This window comes from Nannospalax galili, unplaced genomic scaffold (genome assembly GCF_000622305.1).
Source record: "Nannospalax galili isolate Female #2095 unplaced genomic scaffold, S.galili_v1.0 scaffold72, whole genome shotgun sequence".
Lineage (NCBI taxonomy): Eukaryota > Metazoa > Chordata > Mammalia > Rodentia > Spalacidae > Nannospalax > Nannospalax galili.
In genome coordinates, this window is record NW_008336933.1 from 844,192 (window position 1) to 860,045 (window position 15,854).

The 15,854-nt window shown below is 40.2% G+C and overlaps 1 protein-coding gene and 1 long non-coding RNA gene across 11 annotated transcripts in view; one reads left to right on the forward strand and one right to left on the reverse strand.

Annotated features, from left to right (window-relative positions):
- Positions 1–15,854, reverse strand: part of Phactr1 (phosphatase and actin regulator 1) — a 580,961-nt gene that overhangs the window by 205,772 nt on the left and 359,335 nt on the right. The gene's annotated exons all lie outside the window — the stretch shown is intronic.
- Positions 14,827–15,854, forward strand: part of LOC115070113 — a 12,468-nt gene continuing 11,440 nt past the window's right edge. The window contains exons 1-2 of the long non-coding RNA XR_003849304.1: positions 14,827–14,961; positions 15,618–15,763. This is a non-coding gene — a long non-coding RNA (uncharacterized LOC115070113). The remainder of the gene's footprint in view (positions 14,962–15,617; positions 15,764–15,854) is intronic.

Below are 15,854 nucleotides of genomic sequence, written 5' to 3' on the forward strand. Positions count from 1 at the left end.
CTGGGGGAATTACTATACCAGATTTTAAGCTGTATTACAGAGCTATAGTCATAAAAACAACATGGTACGGGCACAGAAATAGACCCATATACCAATGGAACAAAATTGAAGACCCAAATATGAGTAATTGCAATTTTAGCCACCTGATATTTGGCAAAGGGGCCAAGAACATTAACTGGAGGAAATGGTGCTGGCAAAACTGCATCTCCAGTTGTAGAAGAATGAAACTAAACCCCTATCTTTCACCCTGCACAAAAGTCAATTTCAAATGACTCAAAGACCTCAATGTAAAGCCCAAAGCTCTGAGAAAAAATTGGGAAAAACCTAGAAGATATAGGCATAGGTTAGGATTTTCTAAACTGGACATCAATTCCTCAGGAAACAAGGGCAAGAATTCACAAATGGGACCTCATTAAACTAAAAAGCTTCTGTACATCAAAGGAGACAACCAAGGAAGCAAACAGAGAGCATTCTTTTCACTCGCTGAAGTAGTTTTTAAAAAGTTTAATGTCAAATTTGGCCAAAAGTATGATATTTTGTAGCAGTATTAAATTGGTGCAATATATATTTGGTACATGCTAATTGTCATAAAAATGCTTCTATCCTGTGATTACAAATCTCAATTTAAGGAATGGTCCAAACGGAGCATAACCCAACATACAAAGATAGCACTGCTCCACTACTTATCATGTTAGAATTGGAATGTAATTAATGTATACAAACTTATTAAACTACTGTCAGTCTTTTTGAAAAAAGTAATTTTTTACAAAAAATAACAATGCATGTGAAAGATTGTTACATGGGATGCCTATTAAGCATTGCTTATGATAACAAAAGATTTGGAATAACTTGTATGTCTATATGTCTAATTTTTGTTAAATAACTATTAATAAATGAATAACATACTGGAAAATTTTTAAAAAAGAATCTATTTTCTCTATACGTATAAAATTTATAAAAAGTAATATACTGTATTGTTTTAAAACTTTCTCAGTGTTTTCATTTACCACATAATACTTGTGCTTTTTCACTTTTTTAATGCACACTGCAAAGTGGCAGAGGGCAGAGAGCTGGTGCAGCAAGTAGGGCAGCCCTGTAGCTTAGGACAATTCCCTTCCACTTTTTACCTCCCGGTTTCCTCATCAGAGATTCTGTGTTGATCTTCCACACTGTCTAGCTCTCTCTGATGACTCTCTGTCCTGCATCTTTGGTAGTTCTTTCCTTCCTGTTTCCTGGATTACTCTTCTCTTCTTTCCCTTAGTTTCTGGATGCTTTTCCCATATGGACATTTCCAAGGCTGTGAATTTCCCTGTATCCCACAAGGACTAGTCTGAAGTGTTTTAATTAATTTGTTCTAAGTATTTAAATTTCTATTATAATTTATTCTTTTGTCCATGAGGCATATCAGTAAATGTCTTTAAACTGTACACACAGTGTAACCTGTGACAGCCTTTGATCAGGATTTGCTTTTAAGACATTCCTTTTCAGCTTCTTCTTTTTGCTAAATAAATCTAGCTGGAGTGTCAGCATAAGGTGTTTTGATTCTGAGCTTTTATTTCAATGTTTTCATTATGTTGAGAAGAAAACCCAATTTTTTAACCACTTTCTGAAAACACAGCAATATGTTAGAATATATGCTCTGTAGTATCAGGGCTCTTCAGAGAAGCCAGTCCAAAATCATACTGGGAATGGACATCTTGGGCCTTATTTCAAAATATAAACCACAGTCAAAGGTCACCTGGATTCTTACAGGAAACACTCATGTAAAGGAACAAAACAGAGACAAGCAAAACGAAGAAGTTGTTTTAGTAAAAAGAGAAATGGGAAATGCACACATTGGAAGTCCTTTAAGTGAACATGAGCTGTAGGTTATGAAAAAAGAAAAGAGAATAATAACTCTTAAAAGTAAGAAAATGAAGTCGGGTGTGGTGGTGCACTCCTGTAATCCCAGCACTCGGGAGGCAGAGGCAGGCGGATCTCTGTGAGTTCAAGGCCAGCCTGGTCTACATAGTGAGTTCCAGGACAGCTGGAGCTACAGGGAGACCCTGCCTCAAAAAGACAAAAAAAAAAAAAAAAAAAAAAAAAAGTAAGGAAATGGCCAGGTATGGTGGCGCACACCCCGGGTGTGGTGGTGCACTCCTGTAATCCCAGCACTCGGGAGGCAGAGACAGGCGGATCTCTGTGAGTTCAAGGCCAGCCTGGTCTCCATAGTGAGTTCCAGGACAGCTGGGGCTACAGGGAGACCCTGCCTCAAAAAGACAAAAAAAAAAAAAAAAAAAAAAAAAAGTAAGGAAATGGCCAGGTATGGTGGCGCACACCTTTAATCCCCAGCACTTGGGAGTCAGAGGCAGGTGGATCCCTGTGATATTGAGGCCAGTCTGATCTACATAGTGACTTCCAGGCCAGCTGGGGTTACAGGGAGACCCTGTCTCAAAAAAAGCCAAAAAAGAAGAAAAAGATTATTAAAATGGTGTACGCCTGTAGTCCCAGCACTTGAGAGGCAGAAGCAGGCGAATCTCTGTGAGTTCAAGGCCAGCCTGGTCTACATAGTGAGTTCTAGAACAGCTGGGGCTACAGGGAGACCCTGTCTCAAAAAGACCAAAAAAAAAAAAATCTTATGTATATGGACTAGAATACAAAGTTAAGAAAGTGTCCCATAAATCAGAAACAAGAAACCAGGATAAATGATGGAGAAAAAAATCAGATAAACTCACTTAATGAATCTGATGCAAGTCCCAGAATGAAAGAGCAGAGAAAACCAAAGTGAGCAAAATATGAAACGAAATAGTTTCCCGGAGCTAGTGTACAGGTCTTTAATGGAAAATGTCAACCAGATGTCAAACACAACGAATACTAAAGTCAGCAACCATGAAATCCTGGACCTTCCAGGATGCAGAGAATTTGCAAAATAAAGAAAATATCCTAAAGAATAAAAGTTTGGGTGAAATATCAGAAGGCATCAATATGGGAAGACTAACAAAATCCTCAAGCTTTCATGAAAATTATTTTAAATCTGGAATTCTATATTCAATCAGATAAACCAGGATCACTTAAAGTTACTCAGCAAAGAAATATTGTTTCCCTTAGGTTGTTGGCAAATATTTTGGTCACGGTGATATAAAAGTAACTAATACATACCAGAACAGTTAGAATTTAATAATTAAAAAAAATTACTAGGTACATGGAAAAACAAGGTAACGTGAACTGCAACCAGGAGGGAAAAAGAGAAATCAGTTAAGGTGCTGAAGAAATGACTCAGCAGTTAAGAGCACTGGCTTCTCTTGTAGAGGACCAAGGTTTGGTTCCCACCACCCAAATGGAGGCTAACAACTGTCTGTAACTTCAGTTCCAAGGGATCCAATGCCTTCCTCTGACCTCTGTGGGCATTGCATACACAGGTGAACTTACACATATGCATACAAAACACTCATTCACATAAAATAATTTTAAAAAATCAGTCAAGAGTGGGGCTGGAGAGATAGTTAAAAGTACCTGCTGCTGTTGCAGAGGACCCAGGATAGATTTTTGGTACCCACATGGCAGCTAACAACCATTCATAACTTCAGTTCCAGGGGAATTCAATGCCATTTCCTTACCTTGGTGGGCAATGCACAACATGGGCGCACCTACCTACATGCAGGCAATACATTCATACACATTAAAAAAAACACAAAAAACAGTCAAGAGAAGCAGACCCTACCAAAAAGCAGTGATAATGGAATTTGCATAGCAACATGCTCCTGATGGCCAAGAGTTTAAAAGTAGACATTTTAAAAGAAAGCAAGAGAAATGTAAGATATGACAAGAAATCAAAGACCTATAAAAAAACCCGAAAAATACTATATACAAATTAAAACTTTCATCAGATGAGATTAACAGAAGATTAGATAGTTAAAAAAAAAACAGTGACAAGATCAGAAATTGTCCTAACTGAAATTACAGCAACAGTAACAAAAGAAATGGGAGCAAAAGGCACCTTGGTGATCTACAAAAGAGTATGTTTCAGCTTGGGACACCCTGACTCAAAAACTAAGAGTTCAAGGTTTGGAAAGGGTGGATCACAACTGCCTGAAACTGGAGTTCCAGGGGGTCTGACACCTTCTTCTGGCCCCCACAGGCACCTAAACACACATGGGATATAACAATTAAAAATAAAGACAAAATTATTGAAAACTAAAAGAATATGAATGGTCTTAATTTGAAAAATAATCTAGTTCTAGAATAAAAAGAGGGGGGAAGCAGAAAGTTATGAATTTGATTAAAGATATAAACACACAGATCCTCAAAGCTCAACAAAACCCAAGCAGGATAAATATATGACAGTGACTTCATGCAATTAGAAGCATTTAATCAAATGATTCAAGACTAGCAACAGAGAAACTCACAAGAGTAGTGAGAGAGCTGTTCACCTGTATAAACCAGATTTACACAAAAGGATAAAGAATAATTATAAAAATAAAAAGCTTTTATTTAATCTCTGCTGTTGATTTACTTAAGAGTGTGTGCAACAACAATGCATGATATTTATAATAATTTTTTAAATAAAATCTTTCCACAATAGCACAAGAACTCAGAAGGAAATAGCAGTCAACCATCTTAAGACACTCATGTTATACATAAAGTGATAACTTACTATCTGAAGGTCGACTATGATTAAGATAAATATAGAAAAACTCCAGAGCAATAAAATTAATAAATATAGGCAAGCCAGGCATGGTGGCTGGGGCTACAGGGAGACCCCATCTTAAAAAAAAAAGAAATAAATATAGGCAATAAGTAAAGAAGAGTACATAAAATGAAATTAAAAAAATAAAACCAAAGTCCAAATTAAAAGATTGCATGAGGGTTGGGGAGATGTCTTGATTGATAAGCTGCTTTGCAAGTTGGAGGTCTGGAGTTTGAACCCCAGAACACACACTAAAATCAGGTTTTGGTGAGTGTGCCTGCAATCCCAGTGATGGTGAGATGAAAATCAGAGATAGGTTGTCCTCTGAGCTCCACACACGTACACACATGCACGTGTGCACTTGCAGACATGTGTATCCATACACAAAGGCACATATATACACACAAATATAATGTCAAGGAGGGAGAAAGGATCAAAGAATAAGTAGAGAATTGGGAAAAGCAAGGATGTCTCCTGTGGCAATCTGAACTGAACACGATGCTGTATTATAAAATGATCTTAAAAACATCCTAGGTACCACAGTCAAGCATGGCAAAAAATGAAATGCAGAATGGAAGGGAAAATTATTTATTTGCAACCATTGCATGTATAGTGATTGTGTGTAGGATATGTGCCGAGGACAGTAACAATACACGTAAGTCACTAATACTTCTGTATGCTCAAGATAGAGAACTGAGAAAAATACATAGTTTTTGCAGTGTTGGAGATCAGACATAAGGCCCTGAGCACGTTAAGTGTGAGCTTCATCCCCAGTTCTCAGATTTTTATACAAAACATTTTCAGTGACTCTTTCATTTAATCTAAATTTGTGAAGTTTGTTGAATGAAGCCAAGTTGTCATATACCATTGACATACTATTTTTCTTCAAGCAAATCAATTGTGCAAGTGTTTTCTGTTCAGATACTATATCATGCCCCCACATGTATGATATATGTTCCACATGTATGATATCTTGTATATATTTCATCAAATGTACAAAAAAACCCTTACCTTAAGAAACATTTTTATGCATAAAGCTGTTGAATTGTTATAGACTACAGAATGCTAAGGAGAAATTCAAAGAAATGTCAATTAAATTCAGTTTGAGGTCCTGGATAGTATCAAGAAAGAACACTAGTAGAAAAATATGTAAAATTCATTAAAGTCTGTAGCTTATTTAACACACAGCACCACTATCAGGTAACTTATTTCTGTTCTGTCATATGAGGCCAACATCAGGATAGCAAGTGTTACATAAAACTTACAGCAGGCTATCATTTTTAGCTGAACTGCATAAATCAAACTAAAATCGAGAAGGAGCCACCAAGTCATAGCTAAATTGTTATCAGACCCGAGAAACCGTGGTTAGAGAGAGTGTCAGGTGTCCCAAACGAGCCAGTTTCCCGTTGTAGGATCATTCTCTATAAAGCCAACCTGATGTCAACCAAGCAATTCCTTCTCTCTTCTGTGTCTTTTCCCCACAAAGAAAGTCTCTTCAAAATGACCCGTCTGCTCATTGCTTTGGTTTCTCTGTTTTCAGTTCTTCTCTATTTATGAACCTAACCTCCTCTGCTCAGTCCACCATGAGCTGGGTGTGGTGCCTCATGCTTATAATCCTAGCATTTAGGAGGCTGAGGCAGGAGACTGGCATGAGTTTGAGGCCAGCCTGGGCTACATAGTGAGTTCTAAGGCCAACCTGGCCCACAGAATGTGATCCTATCTCAAACCAACAAACAAACCAACAAATTAACAAACAAACAAATAAAATTCTCCCTCAAATTCTAGTCTATGCAATGAAGCATTGATTTACTCCTGAATAAAAAATAAAGCCAATTAATATCTTTAAACTAAATCGTTCTAATTTTATCATTATACAAAGCACAGGGAATTAAGGATACTCTGTACTGTTTTCACATTTTTGCAAGTCTAAAATTAGCTCAATATTAAAGTCCAAAGCAAAGAGACATTTTTACCCCATGTAAACATTTTCACATTCTTTTAAAACTAGAGTTGATTTTAGCAAGAAAAAAGTAGCCCATCTCAAGAAGCCACCGCAGGTACTAGAACATCAGGGGAATTACAGGGTCCCACAAATTGTTAACACCTGTTATTTTTAGTATAATTTCTTATTTCAAACGAAAGTATAATCATCATTTGAACACTGTCAAGTCTTCATAAATTCTCACAATAACAAATCTCTGTTGGCATCCTGTCAGCCTCTTTCTTGTTTCTCCTTGGAAAAGTATTCAGATGTTCTATATCTGAAGCTGGTATGGATCTTGTGCCTAGCAGCCTTCATGTCTAATTTATAATATGCCTCCAATTATACCTACAACTTCACACCAATATGCTTGCCAGAGAAGCAATAAAGTTAACAGCATCGCACTTTTTCCAACAGGCCAAAGTAATTTATTTAGAATGATTCTGAGCCATATTTGTGACAAACTTTAATAGGTGGAAGCAAGTAGAAATTTATCTCCTTTGTTTTGGTAGTATCACAGAAAGAATTCTGATCACATTAGAGCTAGGCAGGCTGAGCCTCATAAGCTGCATGGAGAGGCAAAATAGCACAACGCAGACCTCATTAGACCACAGAGAGCAGAGTAAAGGTCATAAGCTCCTTTTGCAAGCTGCCGTCTTGGCTAAGAAGTTGACTGACCATGAAAAAAGCAATGGGGGTCTGTCTGTGTACCACTTTAGAAATTACTAAAAGGGCATGGCTTGCACATGGATAACACCTATGGCAACAGCAGCTGTATTATCAAGGGAGTACACACTGCCACCATATCATCATGTTTTGTGAGTCCTTTAAAATCACAAATGTTTTCCTGCTAAATGCAGAAGGAGACATAGAGATTTTGTTTTCTCCTGTGGTGATTCCACACACCTTGAATTTGCCCACAGTGTACCTCAGCCACCTGTAACAGATTGGGCGGCAGCTTGGATGGCTCTGCCATGTTCTTGGAGCCAAAGAAGAAGGAAAAAATGACGCAAGAAACATACATAATTCACACTGTGACTGCTGCAAATGAATAGGCTGTGTTGTTAGATGGGGAAATTCTCCCTGTCTTTCATCTCTAATTTCAGATCTACTGCAGGGACTTATAAATTTTGCTCATTGAATAGGGCTCCAGACGTTCAGGAAATAAAATCAACAATTGACAAGTGGGACCTCATAAAGTGAAAAATGTTCTGTGTTGCAAAGGAAATGGTTCATTCAATGAAGAGGCAGCCTACAGAACAGGAAAAAAAGTCTTTGTTAGCTGTAAATCTGATATAGGAATAGTGTCTAGAATATACAAAGAATTTTAAAAACTAAACATAAAAACCCAAACAACTAAATTGAAAAAAAATGAGCATGGTATTGAACAGAGTTTTCAAAAGAAGAAACACAAATAACCAATAAATACTTTAAAATGTGTTCAACACAGTTAGCCATTAGGGGGATGCAAATTAACTACTTTGATATTTCATTTTACAACAGTCAGAATGGCTATTATCAAGAAAACAAATGCTGGGGAGAAGGCGGGAAAAGGGAACCATCACTCACGGTTGGAGTGTAAACTTGTGTGGAGGTTCCTCAAAAAGTTAAAAACAGAACTCCCATATGACCCAGCTATACACTCCTGGGCATATATCCAACGGACTTGCTACCCCACAATAGAGATATCTGTACTTTCATGTTCATTTCTGTTCTATTCACAATATTGAGGAAATGGAGTCATATTAGATGTCTACCAGTCAATGAATGAATAATGAAAGTGTGCTACATGTACACAATGGGATGTATTCAGTGTAAAAAAGAATGAAATTATAATAATTGGAAGAAATGGATGGATGTTACGAGTGAGGTAACCCAGGCCCAGAAAGACAAACACCACATGTTTTCCTGTAGATGTGGATTCTAGCTTGGATTTTTAGAGTAGTGTGCTTAACAGAGAATGTTAGCAAAGGCCATAAAAACAGAAGGGGGCATTATAGGGAGAGAGGAGGATAGTAAAACACATGGGACAGCAAAGTGGAGAGGGGGAATACTGGGGTAGAAAGGCTTAAAGGGGAGGAGAATGGAAGGGTAAAGAAGAGGAGGGAGAAGAGCGTTGGGTAAACCAAATAAGGATGTATGAAAAAGCCATACAGAAACCTACTATTTTAGAAGCTTATTAAAATGTAATCTATAAAATATGAGTTTAAATGGAGGTATCATCCACAGATGGATAATGTTCCCCACAGAAGCCATGGGTTATTAAGTGAAAACCCCAGTGCCAAGGTATGAGATACCTCCCTACAAGTTGTTTTGATCAGGGAAGTCCCAGACACCACAAAAACAATACAGGTTATAGCCATTGCTTTCGGTTGCCCACCAGAACTTGATGGCGGATTCTACTGCAGAAGGCACCACATAGTTTGGTCACAAGACAAAGAGAAATCAACCTGGACCTGGGCTTCTTTCCTACTGGCTTGCTTTTGTAGTGCCAAAAGTTGCTGTGCAGGCTGCTGGGGGAGGAAAGTTCAACAATCTTACCCAGCTAGGAATCCTATGCGCTACAGTAATGAGTTTTTAGAAAAGCTGTGCCCTCTAGTGCAATAGTGGCTTGACTGTTACAGGGTGAACCAACCCACTTTCTTGTTGAAGTTGAGGTCTGATCCACAGGAAGGAAATCATGTCTTGTTCTGTAAACTTGGTCAAGAACCCATGACTTGGGAGTCCCTAGGGGAGAACCTACTACCATATTGTTTTGCTAAATGGTCATGTCCAACTGCTTTCAAAATACTCATGTTAATATCCATAGATTAGTGAATGCCCAGCCTTCACCAGAGAAGCTTCTCACTACAGTGGGTGGTGGTTTTCAGAAACCAGTAACAGTCCAAAGTGCCATGGATAAGTGAGGGTAGAGTATATGGCTTTAAATGGATATGGGGCTTTAAATTGGACCCTCTCCAAGGCTCAGAGAACATCACAGAAAGGGGGCGGGGGAGCAAGGGAATGTAAGAACCAGAGAGAGGACAGGGAGATGTACAGCACAAAGATGTCTTCCAGATACGCCTTGGACTTTGCCCTCAGGAGCTCACAGCATTGTGGCTATTTTCATAAAACCTGCACAAGACTGGGCTCATCAACAGTTCATCATGGGTGGGGGAAGGCCCATGAGGCCCTGCCTCTCCCTGAGGGAATATTGGCAGTTAATGGCTGTTGGGGTTGGGAGTGTCATTTTCCTCAGTGGTGTGGCCACTGATAAGTTGCTTTTGATCTGGTAATAGCCTCCTACACATGCTCAGGCAAGAAATTCTAATTAAATTCAGTGGCACACACACACACACACACACACACACACACACACACACACACACAAGGAGGAGGGGTATGTAAGAAGATTAAATTCGAGAGGGAGAGAGAGAAGTGAGAGAGCGGAAGGGAGAAAGAAAATCAAAAGGGGAATTTAAGAAGATTAAATTCCAGTGGGAGAGGGAGAAGGATGAGAGGGAACCGGAGAATGAAAATGACTAAACGCGATCAAAATACCTTATATACATGTGTGAAATTCTCAATAAAGTTTTTGTAAAAGTTAAAAAGAAAATGACTAAACTTCATTACAACAATGTATGGAGCTGTCAATAGAGGAAAAAAGAAAAACAAGAAAAGAAAACTTAGCTAGTTTTAGGGCATGTGAAAGATTCCGCAGCTTTTGGAGAATCTCCACTGGATTATAAAAGCTCATAAAACAGTACCTTCACCCTAAATGTTGTATAAACAAGAAAAATGTTCCCATTGTATTTCTCCTCCCTCAAGAATATTCCAAATTGCAGAACTGTGATTTTTGTGTGCTACCTGTGACCTTTTCCTCAAATCCAGAAGCTCTTTTACTGTGCACCAAGGAATGGGCTTTAAATCTTCAGAATTCTTTGGCTAATGCTGAATTCTGAAGATTAGTCTGAAAAGTAACTGTACTTGTTTTCCCTCCAGTCCAGTCAATAGTTTCTGGGATGGGGCTTGTTAGACGCTGATTACTAAACACTTGGCATCTGCTTTACCCCTAAGGGGAAAAAGAAAAGGGCTTCTAATTGCTGAGGTGAAACCTTGGGTCAATAAGCAATTCAAGTGTGTTCCCAGTTAGGCAAAATTCTTCTTATAGCTTTTATTAGCATATATTAATTATACATAAAATGGAATTCATTAGGCCATTTTCATACATGTGTAATTATTTTGATCATATTCACCCCTCATTATTCTCTCTTGTTCCCTCTCCACATCCATGGATCCCTTTCCTTCCCCCCACTGTCTACTTTTATGTCTTTTTTTTTTTCTTCTTCTGTGACCCATGCGTTTCACTAGGGTGGTTTACTGCCAATGGCTATGCCACCGAAGAAAATCTCTCTCCCTCCCCAGCAATTAGGAGTTAAAACTGCATCTAGATTTTCAGAGAGGGGAGGGGCCTTGTGACCTCCTCCTCTAACCATAGGCAAATTTTGACAAGTATCCTCCAATTGGTAGGAAAGCCTTTACAGACACTTGCTGGGTTATCCAGAGTGGCTGTCCATAAAGATCTGTTGGAAAGCTAGTGACACTGACCTTCAGGCAAGGAAGACCATCCCAGGAAAGAACCCGAATTTACCCAAGGAGGCTTGTCCATGGCACAGTGGGTCTCCACTGGGTTCACAGCTCTGTAGCATTGCTGAGCCCTAGGGCTGAGTTTGAGACTGACATTTCTAATTGCAAATACTGTTTCTTTGGGTATCTTCAGAGAAAACTCATCCATCTTGTCCATTCCTACATATTCAAACTCTGGCAGCACACTGTTTGTATCTGAATACATAATACAGCCCCTACGTTTCTGCATGTGCTGTCTGGACCAATGGTGGGACGCTGTCAACACAGAGACACTGCTCTGACTTCCACCTCCATGGCCAGCTGATCACACTACTTGAGTTTCATAATGAAAGATTTGCTTATATTTCTCAGCTGTTCCACTCTATATTTCCCCACTAAAAAACACCAATTTTATTAAAACAAAACTAGATTTTCCAAAGAGGTGAGAAGGCTGGTTTTTGTATTTTCTGCAATCTCATCAAAATGGAGGAAGAACTTGGAAAAAATCCTCTGGCTTCATTTGCTTTTAGTTACTTGCCTTTAAAATAAATTTTAGGTGCTGGAGAGATGGTTCAGCAGTTAAGCGCACTGGCTGCTCTTTCAGAGAATTCTATTCCCAGCATCCAGATGGTAGCTAACAACTGTCTGAACTCCAGTTCCAAGGACCTGACGCCCTGTTCTGGCTTCTCCAGGCACTGCATGACATGGATGTACTCATACATACACACAGGCAAAACACTCACACACATAAAATAAGAGTAAATACAGTTAAATAAATTTTAGAGGTCATCCACCTAAGCAATAGCTTTGATATACTTATGAACGCTGATCGATGGACCCTATGATAGTAACGGTTGACTGAGTTGTTTGGCAGGAAACTGGGTGTAACTTTTGTCACACCCAGCTGAAGCCATGAACAACCCTTCATTTGGGCATATACTAGTGTCTGATGGGTGAAGCTTTGGTCCTAATGCCACCATTTTCCACAACATTTTTCCTATGAAGTCATGAAGTGGGATTATGTGGGTGTGAACCAGTGGTCACTTCTTCTTACCTCCAATCATTTTCTACATGCCTTTAGACCACACTGCGTCTTAATCCCACAGATACCCTATCCTCAGAGAGAGGAATTTCAGACTTGGGGCATCCTCTTCCTCATGAATCAACTCTTTTGACAAAACATTGTTTCAGTGAGTGGTACAGTGTGCAGTGAGAAAGGAAGCCTTGTTCAGTGGCATCCTTAGGTTCTGGTTTAGATTTGCACTTACACCTCTGAACTCAGTTTACTGAGGTATATTGCTGGGTTGAAGTATGACATGTAACATCTGACATGATCTGACATGATACATGATTGTTAAAGGGAGACACATTTCAGTAGTTTATTTAGACAATTGTGGATTTTTTTAGACTATCCCCAAACTGCAGAAGTGCTAGATTTTTGAGGCTACTTGTAAGAATCTGGAATCATACAAACAATCTTACCATACTTTGATAGACTAGAACCTGTTTGTCTGTTTTCCATATTAAATGGGTGATTTTTGTGATATCTTAAATTAATTACTTTGAAAATATTAGTTCACTGAGTTTCACAGATCTTCCAAATGTTGAAACATTTCATTTTGCTGCATCGAAAAATTCATTAATATCCTTACTGACTTCATTAGACAAATACAGGCACTGAGATAGAGCCAACCTCATGGGGGTTGATACAAACTTTACAATTCTGTTTGCTTTAAAAGCTCAATTTTATCTTTGGCAGTAAACCCTATCAATGACTTGATGTTGTAGGCTCTACTTCCTTCACTTTAGAGAAAATTTCTTCCCAATAACTACCCTAGTTAGCTTCAACTGTCACCTTGACATAGCCTAGAGTCACCTGAGAAGGGAGTCTCAGCTGAGGGATTGTCCTAATCAGATTGGTGTGTGGGTGTGTCTGTCGGAGGGGATGGTCTTGACAGTTAACTGATGCAGGGTGACTGGGCCAATTGTGGGTGGCACCATCCCTAGGCAGGTGGTCCTGAATTGTAAGAGAAAGTTAAGTGAGTATGAGCCTTCCTGAGAGCGAGCCTACAAACTGCTTCCTTCATGGTTTCTGCTTCAAGTTCCCACCCCAGCTTCATACAATGATGGACTATTTTCTCCCCCAAGTCAGAGCGTTTTACCACAGCAACAGAAAGGAAACTAGAACATTCCACAAGTGGGAGTAACCATGGCTTATCTTTCTGCTTTTCTTTCAAGTAAAAACGGTGTTCTGTGGAAATGTGGCTGGCTTAGCCTCTAGTCAAAGCACTGGCCCCAAAGCCTTTTCTCCAGATGTGGAGAAAGAAGCTTTGCTTTAGGCAGATGAGCTCTGTGTGCACTTCGCCGCACCTTTCTCATGCAGAATAGAGAGGCTAGTGTGACAAATATTAAATCACCAGAAGAAGAAAAAGCTATCTCCCAAGAAAAGCTCTTGGGGAAACAATGTATGATGAACATGTGTGAGTATGGACCTAATTTAGATAGGATGTCTGAGAAAATGACATTTTGAGAGTAAGGGGACATTCAGTGTGTCCAGATGCATACAAAGGCCGCTGACTGAGAAAGAGTGGAAGAAGGTCACAGGGTTGGAGCAGCTGAGCCAGGAAGCGGGGCGGGCTGGGTAGCTGAAAACTGGTAGACAGGACTAGCTTGTGCCCGGCCTGGTAGATCATACCTAGGACTCTAGGCTTGCTAAGTTGGGGAATTACTGAAATGTTTGTTACTGTGAAATGACTGTGGTTTTCCAGCTGTCCCATTACTATGGACACAGGGCTGACACTTTATCAAAGGTTGCCCAAGTACATGGAGGAAGGAAGTAGGTGGCAATTGATGTGGTCCAGACCATCACAGTGGTTGGCTTGGGAAGAATCCACTAGGACTATAGAAGATTGAGCACATCTCACAAATAATTAAATTATATCAATAGGGTTTGGAGACTGATGGGGAGAGATGGTAGACATGGAGGTGCTCAGAGTCACTTTGTTTCTCTCTCTTTGGTGGAAGTGCACAAACAGAGGGAACAGAGAGGAAGAATTGTAGGTAAGGAGGAATGTAATGAGTTTGGATCTTGCCATACTGAACCTGAGCTCCTTGTGAGACAAAGTAATGAGAGCCGACCTGAGTCTGACCCTTGGGGAAGAATCTGGATGGAAACAGATGTGACTGCTGATACCAGGGTGATCTGAAGCCAAGTGTGTGATGGGAATGATCTAGAAAGGGAGTACAGAAGGGAAGGGACTCAGGAGGAAGCCCACAGTGACTCTAACAGGTGCAAATTGGGAGAGGTGAAAGGATGGCCAGAGAAAGAAGGAAAAGCAGAATGTATTGAAAAGAACCAAGAGAAGAAGGACTGGAGAAGGGGAAGAGTGGACCACCTGGCCAATGTCCTCGCCATGGCAACAGAGGTGAAACTCAGAGGCAGAAACATGGAGGGCACGGGGCCCTAAAGGACCAGCCTGGGGAAAGCAGCGAGGACTCTGGAAAGAGCAGCTGTGGGAGATGAGCTGGCAGCAGGAGGAGCATTCAAGGTCCAGGGAAAACTCTCAGCTGGGAAGTGAGAGGCCAAGAGGGTGGGGAGAGGAAAGACACAAACTGTGACACTGAGATCTGGAGAATGGCAGTGGGGTTGGGAGTGGGTGGAGAACAGTACTGACGCCTCTTAAAGGACAGACCCACCTTTTCCAAGAGGGTAAGTGAAACAGAACAGGAGGACTGGATGGTGGGAAGTTAGGGAGGGCTTTCTATCTGGGGCTGTATTAGGTTCACAGGGTGAAATTCTACGGGTGACAGGAGGAAGGGCTGGGAGGGGAGAGGAAAGGTGGGGGGTGCTGTAGGAAGTACCAGTCCTGGGAACAGCGGGGAATAGAACACTTCCAAGAAACCCAGGATGGCCAGGGCAGGCTCCAGGCTCCATTGAAATTGCTGGGTTGAAAGCAGAGCCATCTGCTATGCCTGAATGGGATCTGGTTATTAACCACTCAGTGCCAACTCTGGGCAGCTAGCCAGGGCAGAAGGGCATGCTTAAGCTTTGAGTCAGTTTCCTTGTATAAAGCTCAATGATTTTGTAAGGCTCAAAACTCCAGAAGTTCTTCTCTGCTCTAATAAACAAGAAAATAAAAATCTCATAATATTATACAAATAACTCATTGTGGTGCATAGAAATAAAAATAAATTACCCCAACCAATGAGTTTAGAGGACACCAGTGGCATCGCAGGCTAGAGGTGGGGTGGCTGGAGGGAGGTACTAAAGGATGCCTAGGCTGGATTAATATGCATTAACATGATTGATCTTTTCTTAGAAATAAATCCATATTTTATACATATAGTACGTTCAATTTTTCACAGAAAATATGGAAAGAGATCCTGGAGATCATGTGGAAATGACAAGTCAGAAGTCAGTCCTCCTAGGTAGATTACCAGCAGAGCCTGGAGGGAATGCACCTTGACAAAGTCCATAGCTGCAGGCTTCAAGGAATTAACCTCATTCTGGAGTAAGTGTGTAAAGCCTGGTGTGACCAAATTTGCATTTGTGGAAAACTCAGGTATCAATCAGGGAGCTTGAGGGTCTCCCTCCCCTCCCCT